General features: G+C 37.4%; 1 annotated feature.

Moving 5' to 3' along the window:
• Positions 5,442-8,160: an enhancer, noted in NCBI's record as "VISTA enhancer mm1395". NCBI's record gives its function as "enhancer in: neural tube[10/11] | forebrain[10/11]" and the evidence as "EXISTENCE:transgenic organism evidence [ECO:0001131][PMID:17130149]".

The raw sequence follows: 9,604 nt of genomic DNA on the forward strand, positions 1-9,604 counted from the left end.
CTGGGCTTATATCCAGAAGATGTTCCAACTGGTAAGAAGAACACATTCACCACTATGTTCATAGCAGCCTTATTTAGAATAGCCAGAAGTTGGAAAGAACCCAGATTTCCCTCAATAGAGGATTGGATACAGAAAATGTGGTACATTTACACAATGGAGTACTACTCAGCTATTAAAAACAATGAATTTATGAAATTCTTAGGAAAATTGATAGACCTGGAGGGCATCATCCTGAGTGAGGTAACCCAATCACAAAAGAACTCACATGATATGTACTCACTGATAAGTGGATATTAGCTCAGAAACTTAGAATACCCAAGATACAAGATACAATTTGCAAAACACATGAAACTCAAGAGGAATGAAACCAAAGTGTGGAAACTTTGCCCCTTCTTAGAATTGGGAACAAAACACCCATGGAAGGAGTTACAGAGGCAAATTTTGGAGCTGAGACAAAAGGATGGACCATCTAGAGACTGCCATATCCAGGGATCCATCCCATAATCAGCCTCCAAACACTGACACCATTGCATGCACTATCAAGATTTTGCTGAAAGGACCCTGATATAGCTGTCTTTTGTGAGACTATGCCGGGGCCTGGCAAACACATAAGTGGATGCTCACAGTCAGCTATTGGATGGATCACAGGGCCCCCCAATGGAGGAGCTAGAGAAAGTACCCAAGGAGCTAAAGGGGTCTGCAACCCTATAGGTGGAACAACAATATGAACTAACCAGTACCCCTGGAGCTCGTGTCTCTAGCTGCATATGTAGCAGAAGATGGCCTAGTCAGCCACCATTAGGAATAGAGTCCCCTTGGTCTTGCAAACTTTATATGCCTCAGTACAGGGGAACGCCAGGGCTAAGAAGTGGGAGTGGGTGGGTAAGGGAGTTGAGGGTAGGGTATGGGGGACTTTGGGATAGCATTTGAAATGTAAATGAAGAAAATACCTAATTAACAAAAAATTGGAGCTCTCCCAGACAAGTCAGAAAATTTCCTAGTCTCTTCATGGAACAGTGTATGGGTTTAAATGGTTTATTTTGATACTAGAAGATCTTCAATTCAAAACTGTAAATTTTTCTAAAATTCGATATCAAATTTTTAATTAGGTATTTTCTTATTTTACATTTCAAATGCTATCCCAAATGTCCCGCATACCCTCCCCCCCACCTCCCCTACCCACCCAGAGTTCTTATCCGTTTAGCTCATTGGACTGAAAGGAGAAGGATTTATGGAGTTTTTGCTGGAGATCAGGCAAACTGGCAAAAAGGGTGATTTCAAGAACCAATGATTCTTAACCTCTTTAATATTATAACCCTAAAAATAAACCTCTAACATTTTTCTAAATTAACAAATTTCTTAAATTTTATTTCTGGTATTATTACCATAATTACACAGCAATATATTTGGCATAATGAAAAAAAAGAAAAAGAAAAAACAGCTACAACAGATAAAAAAAAAGAAAACATCAAGGAGGTATATCTAATTGATATTATAAGCATTATTAATCAATATCTGTATTTTTATAAATGAAAACCTTCTGTTATTATATTTATTATTTCCATCATCAGATCCACAGCTTTCGTAATTGGGATTGCCTGAGCTTTTTCTTAATCATAATTATCTCCCCTATATGGGTATATAATTTGATTGCTGCTGTTCATTATAACTTCTAAAGTCACTATAGTTTTTGTTAAAATGTCCTCCTTATTGTAACTATCATATGTTAATAAAGACATGTTTAATAAAAAATTGGAAATGAAAAAAAAAAAAAGAAAGTCCTTTTTATGGAGTTTTAAGAAATTTTGTCTCCTGACAGAAGCAGAATGCTGCAGGCAGATATACACATGTATTTTTGTAGGACGTGTTTTTTCCCTTTCAAAACATTTCCTATGAAGAATTCCAGTTGTAAACTCTATCTCGAGAATGGTCCTGCCTTCCTTTGTTCTGGTTTGGTTTCTTTTCAGTCAAGCATTTGGAAACATCCTTAACATTTCTTGTTTTTAATGTCTTCTAGAAGACTAACTATCCTGAACAACTTATCTGAATCAGCTCATCTTGGATTCTTTTTAAATTGCCCTTATCTCGTGTCTCCACAGCTCAGAACATTTAATAGCCCTGTTCATTATACCCACTTACAGCTCTGCCAGCCTCCTCTATCATGACTACCATCCTACAGTTTCACTTAGTGTATTTCTGAACCGCAGTCTCTGATTAGATAAACTTCCTGTGAAACAACATTGTTGTCATGTTTACATTTCAGTAATATCAGCAATGATAAGAACTAACAATTCCCGTTTTCCATGGAGCATGACCTGTGGAAGGTAGGTCAGTCTGCATTATTGTGTTTACCTCACAAAACAATTCTCTGCAGTGACCAGTTTCTCCATTTTGTAGGCAAGAAAATTTAAGCAAAGACATTTAAGAGTTTATCCAAAACCACACGGCTATTAAATGACTGAGTTAAGATTTTTATTCAAGTGTATTGGTCTCTAAATCCAGGATCTGTTTCTGAGATTTTGTTATTGTTGTTTGTTTATTTGTTTTTGTTTGTTGTGTTTGGAATGAGTGTTGTTGTTATTTTGTTGTTGTCATTGGTTTTACTGTTTTTGTTTTGCCTGCATATATATCTGTATGTCTTTGCACCACTTATGTGGTAGTTTAAATAGGACTGTCCCCATAGACTCATGTGTTTGAATGTTTGGCCTATATGGACTGATACTAAGTGGTTTGGCCTTGTTACTGTGGAAGCAGGCTATGTAGTCTCATAGGTTCAAGCTATGCTTACGCACAGTGTGGCTCACAGTCTTCTTCTGCTGTCTATGGATCAAGTTGTAGAACTCTCAGCTCCTCCAGCACCATGACTACCTGAAAGCTGCTATGTTTCCCACCATGATGATAATAGACTAAACCTCTGAAACTGAAAGCCAGCTCCAATTAAATATTTTTTTTACATGCCCCAGTATAGGGGAACGCCAGGAACAAAAAGTGGGAGTGGGTGGGTAGGGGAGTGGGGGGGGGTATGGGGGACTTTTGGGATAGCATTGGAAATGTAAATGAGGAAAATACCTAAATATATATATATATATATATATATATATATATATATATATATATATATATATATATAATTACTGTGAAGCAGGAGTGGTGGGTTAGTGAGCAGGGGGAGGGGGGATGGAATAGGGAGGGTTTCTGAGGGGAAATGAAGGAAGGGGATAAAATTTGAAATGCAAATAAAAATATTTAATAAAAAAATCAAAAAAAGATTTTCTGTGATCGTGGTGTCTCTTCATAACAATAAAACCTAGCAAACACATAAGTGGATGCTTATAGTCAGCTATTGGATGTATCACAGGTCCCCCAATGAAGGAGCTAGAGAAAGTACCCAAGGAGTTGGGGGGGAATCTGCAACCCTATAGGTGGAACAACATTATGAACTAACCAGTACCCCCCGGAGCTTGTGTCTCTAGCTGCATATGTATCAAAAGATGGCCTAGTCAGCTATCACTGGAAAGAGAGGCTCATTGGTCGTGCAAACTTTATATGCCTTAGTATAGGGGAAAGCCAGGGCCAAGAAGTGGGAGTGGGTGGGTGGGGGAGTGGGTGGGGGAGGGCTTGGGGGACTTTTGGGATAGCATTGGAAATGTAAATGAAATAAATACCTAATTAAAAAAAAAGACAACTTTTGTCTGATGTTGACAGAAAACCTGAAATGGGCATTGGATCCCCTGGAATTAGATTTACAGATAGTGTCTATCATCATGTATTGAGATTCTGGGAATCCAACCCAGGCCCTCCATAAGAGCAACCAGTGTTCTTTATCACTGAGCCATCTCTCTAACCTCTTTATGGTTTTGTATTTACAGTCCTCCTTCCTCAGCCTTCCTATTGCCTCAAAGTTGATATTCTTTTTTATTCTTTGATAATTTCATAATGTATATTTTGTCATGTTTTTCATCCCCCATCTCCTCCCAAATTGTTCCCTTCCCTAGTCACCCAACTTCATGTTGTTTCTCTCTTAAAAACCAAACCAAACCAAACCAAACACAAAAACGAAAGAAAAAAAAGCCAAGAAACATGGACTCTGATTTAGGTTGGTCAACTACCCTTGAGACTAGCACCTTCCCTAGAGTATAGTTAATATACATTGTGTCACTCCATTGAAGAAAATGTATTGATTTATTTTCTCTCTCTCTCTCTCTCTCTCTCTCTCTCTCTCTCTCTCTCTCTCTCTCTCTCTCTCTCTCTCTCCTCCTCCTCCTCCTCCTCCTCCTCCTCCTCTTCCTCCTCCTCCTCCACCTTCTCTTCTTCTTCCTCTTCACCCCTCTCTCTTTCTCTTTTTCTCTTTCAATAGCTATAATTTGCAATTATGTTCTTGCCTAGCAGTAGCACTTTGTCTTAACTTACACTCTTCCATGCTAGGGTTTTATCTGGCTTGAGCGTGTATGAGTTTTGTCTATGCTGTCAAAGTCTTTATGAATTCATATGTGTACCATCAGCCATGTTGTATTTAGAAAAGGCTGTCTCTCTAAATCATCTACCAGCTCCAGTTCTTAAGATCCTTCTCCTTCATATTGATCCCTGACCTTGAGGGAAAATGCATGATAAAGACTTTCTTTCCTAAACTAAGCATTCCAAAGTCTCATACTCTCTTCATGTTGTCCAGATACGGGACTCTGTGTTAACTGGCAATGTCTGCAAGACAAATCTTTTATGAAGATTGAACATAATGCTTATACTCTGAATCACAGTTAGATATATTTTTATATTTTTCTAATGTTTTCAGATTTTCATTTTAGGAATGGAAGATCGTTTTTCATTACCTAAAACATTTAATGACACTATGAATGACATATTCTAAATCCCTGTATATATATATATATAATGTCAATGTAGACTTCTACATGAATGTTTTTAGAACATTCATCCACATCCACAAGAGTAAAAAGCCACAAGAAACTCATATATCAATATATGGATAGTGTTATACAATAAACTAGTACTCAGCAACAAAAATTCTGAAATAAGAAAAAAAATCAGTATGAATCTCAGAAACGGTGTGATGAATGAGAGAATCTAAGCACAAGTCATTATATTCTATAGGATTCTAGTTGTAAGAAATTCTAGAAGATAAAGCATCTATGGTGACACAAGGCAGGTTACCTCCTAGAAGAAAAACATAAGGAAATTACATGAAATAAGAATAGTGCTATTAAGCATGAGCTTAAAGATGGTCACAAAGAAGCATATATGTGCCAGAGTTCATTTAGTTTTATAGTTAAAATGATGATTCAATAACATATTCAAAATGAACAACTAGGTAACTGAAGTATAAACTCTCTGCAGTACCAAAGGGTAGAAAATCAACTACAACAATCACTGAAAGATCCACTGTACATACCATTAAAACATGCAAATATATTATTATGTCTGCAAATACAAATCTTTCCACTGCCCATTCTACATTTCCTAAAGTGGTCAAGAGGACACTGATGTTCAACCTTCTCTAACACTGTGAATTTTTAACACAGTTCCTTGTGTTCTGGTGACCCCCAACCATAAAATTATTTTCATTGCTACCTCATAACCAATTTTGCTACTGTTATGAATCTTACTATAAGCCTCTGTATTTTCTGATGGTCACTACCCACAGGTTGAGAATCACTGCTTTAGGCTAAAGCAATGGCTTTCAAATGAGAGATAACAGGATCCTCACCTGACTTTTATCAGTATGTGATTACATATGGGAGAATCACACTGGATCTTGTCATTGATACATCTTGGGTAGAGACAGAGATGTTATTAGATACTTTATAGTGTTTAAGACATTGCCTACAATCAGTTAGTTATATGTCCTAAAATGTCAATAGTGGAGAAACTCAGAAATAAAGTTTTGCTAAGGCAAAACAAAATTACGTGTAAAGATTCAGCTAAGGGGCAAATATGTGAACGAATCGACACATATGAAAGCCAACTGTTTCAGCCAGCTGGTCTTTCTTAAAACAGAGAATAATATCTGAAAAGACGAGGCCATGACAATGGGATTGGGGGGATGGTATTGAGGTTCCTCATTCAAGGGGACCTTGGGAAGATATTCTAAAAGTCTTCTGAAAAGCAGTCTCAAGACACTGCAAGAGGAGGGCAAAACACCAAAGATGCTAAAGAAAGACTTCAAAAGCTGAAGTCTGACTCCTTTACGGCTTTGCCTCAGGCTATCCCTCCAAGGAAGCAAATAGTTCTTAATCTGAATTTTATTCCAGAAAAGTAAGTTGGAGTAGAGAGCTTGTTGTTTTGCCTTAAGCATGGAATTTTGTTTCTCTTTAAAATAAATATTACTCCCAAGAAGTCAAGCCACAGAGAAAGAAGTCACATTAAATAGAGACAAAAGAAGACGTTGCCCTGGCAACCCAAAGCACTTACAAGATTTCATCAAACTCATTGTACACTATTTCATTTTTTATTTCATCACTTTTTTTTTCATCGTGGAAAGGCTTTAAATAGACTGATAAATAATTGCTTGAGTAGGCTTAACACTTCCCAATATCCCATCGTGAAAATTCTTTCAGCACTGTGAAGGACATAATTCTGAATTGTAAATGCAAAAGAGCATAATAGCCTCATTCCCCTTTCCTTCCATTCAAAAGGTCGACAGTGTAAAGCAACAAAGGAGCTCTCATACAGTACAAAAGAGGTTTCTCTCACATACCAGGGTTGTACACTCTACTGAGCATGGAAAAAGCATTTCCCAAACCGTTCCTTTTGAAAAGTAGCAAGACTTCCATAAGAACCAACATGTTACTAGCTAATCCCCTCAGCTGCTATAGATTCGATGCACCCATGAAGAATGGAGAAATATCAATAATTTTTAAAGAAAATTCTTATTTCATTATAATAGTTGGGTTATTGCTTAAATATGCAAGGAAAAAAGTAACAGAGAATAGCAGTAGCATAAGATAAAGCCCACACTCACCCAGAAGATGTCAGAATAGTGCTGACTCTGCTACACATAACCTGCAAGTCTGAAGCAAGCTGCTGCCAGGATCTGGGCCTCAGTTATTTCATGTATCAAGTGGCAGAGTGGATCTAATAAAGTGTTCTTGCAAGTCAGTTACTCGAGTTTCTATAAAATGAATCACAATGGTCAGGGATTCTACTTTCTAATTTCATGTCTTTCTTTTTCTTTAGGAAAAATTTTAAGGCTCAATAACAACTTGGACTCTTTCTGAGTCCTTATCTATGTTTTCTGATCCCCATTCTTAGTCCTCATTAGTAGTGGGTAGTCCTTGACTTTCAAAACCATGTTGTTCTTAAGGCTGTGAATACTTCTTCCTCTTCCTCCTGTGTAATGTCAACAGAACACTTCTTACCTATGGACTGATCACTCCAGAAACCTCAGCACATGAGGAATTTAATAAATATAAACTGCTAGAAGCCATAAGTTCATCTGTGTTCACCAGAGACTCCTGAGCATTTAAACATGGAAGCTTCGTGTACATATATACAAAGAAAGAATTAATCCTCGGGAAGGAAAGCCTTCTAAATTAAGAAAGTCTTTGGTATTTAACAGAGCAAGAAAAAAGCCCATCATTCATTCCTAAATGGGAATAATTGAGTTAGTTATAGAACCCAATACACAAGGTTTAATTTAATTTGCACGTAATAAAACTGTATTCTGTAACAAAAAGATATTTTAACAAAGCTCCTTAAAGTGTAACAGGAGTAGCAGCTATCCATTTCTTAAAAGAGGACTACATAATACTTGTATTCACACTACATAAACATCCTGTATAAGGACATCTAGTATAAGGAAAATAAACAAGCTACAGGCCTATTGATGAGGGTGATCTGATCATTTATATCAATTTGCACTAGGAAAAATACAGGATCTCAAATAACTGGACTTAATACTCTCAATTAGTGGTGGTTAAACTCTTCAAAACTTCCCATATACAGCCTTTCTTTTCTTTCAGTGTGATACTCTACACTTGAAGGAACAGCCTTGCATCGCTAGCACACAGAGGCAATTAAAATCAGCTCCTCTCTATATCATCTTCCAATACGGCACAAATACATATACAAACTTGGCATGAGGAAAAAATAGAAAAATTTAACTGCTGAAACAACTAGATTACATACAAGGCAGAAACAACAAAGCCAAGCATAATAAAAAATTCTATAACCGTTTCTAGGGAAAGTAGTCAATCTCTGTGCAACTGTATACAACTTTATTTACCATAAACGGGAATGATTATCTGATTGAAAGTTTAATTATTACTAAATACCAAAGAATATGATATAGGTCATATATATTTCATAAGCATATGGGATATTCTAAGTAAAGATAAACAAGATGGAAAATACCCTGGAAAACTTCTAATTCTGAATGGTTAAGAATTTTAATCATCTTAGCCATTCTGACTGGTGTGAGGTGAAATCTCAGGGTTGTTTTGAATTGCATTTCCCTGATGATTAAGGATGTTGAACATTTTTTTTTCAGGTGCTTCTCAGCCATTTGGTATTCCTCAGTTGAGAATTCTTTGTATAGCTTTGTACCCCATTTTTAATAGGGTTATTTGATTTTCTAGAGTCCAGCTTCTCAAGTTCTTTGTTGGTGGGATTGCAAGCTGGTACAACCACTCTGGAGAACAGTCTGGCAGTTCCTCAGAAAATTGGACATAGTATTACCAGAAGACCCAGCAATATCTCTCCTGGGCATATACCCAGAAGATGTTCCAACTTGTAATAAGGACACATGCTCCACTATGTTCATAGCAGCCTTACTTATAATATCCAGAAGCTGGAAAGAATTCAGATGTCCCTCAACAGAGGAATGGATTAAAAAAATGTGGTACACTTATATAGTGGAGTACTACTCAGCAATTAAAAACAATGAATTTATGAAATTCTTAGGCAAATAGATGGATCTGGGGGATATCATCCTGAGTAAGGTAACCCAATCACAAAAGAACATACATGATATGCACTCAATGATATGTGGATATTAACCCAGAAACTTAGACTACCCAAGATATAATTTGCAAAACACATGAAACTCAAGAAGAAGGAAGACCAAAGGGTGGATACTTCGTTCCTTCCTAGAATGGGGAACAAAATACCCATGGAAGGAGTTACAAAGACAAAGTTTGGCACTGAGATGGAAGGAAGGATCATCCAGAGACTGCCTCACCAGGGGATCCATCCCATATACAACCACCAAACTCATACACTATTGCATGTGCTAGCAAGATTTTGCTGACAGGACCCTGATATAGCTATCTCTTGTGAGCCTATGCTAGTGCCTGATAAATACAGAAGAGGATGCTCATAGACACCTATTGGATGTAACACAGGGCCCCAAAGAAGGATCTAGAGAAAATACCCAAGGAGCTAAAGGTGTCTGCAACCCTATAGGTGGAACAACAATATGAACTAACCAGTATCCCATAGAACTGTGTTTCTAGTTGCATATGTAGCAGAGAATGGCCTAGGTGGCCATCAATGGGAGGAGAGGCCCTTGGTCTTGTGAAGATCATATGCCCCAGTACAGGGGAATGCCAGGGCCAGGAAGCAGGAGTGGGTGGGTTGGGGAGCAGGGTGGGAG

This window comes from Mus musculus, chromosome X (genome assembly GCF_000001635.26).
Source record: "Mus musculus strain C57BL/6J chromosome X, GRCm38.p6 C57BL/6J".
NCBI lineage: Eukaryota > Metazoa > Chordata > Mammalia > Rodentia > Muridae > Mus > Mus musculus.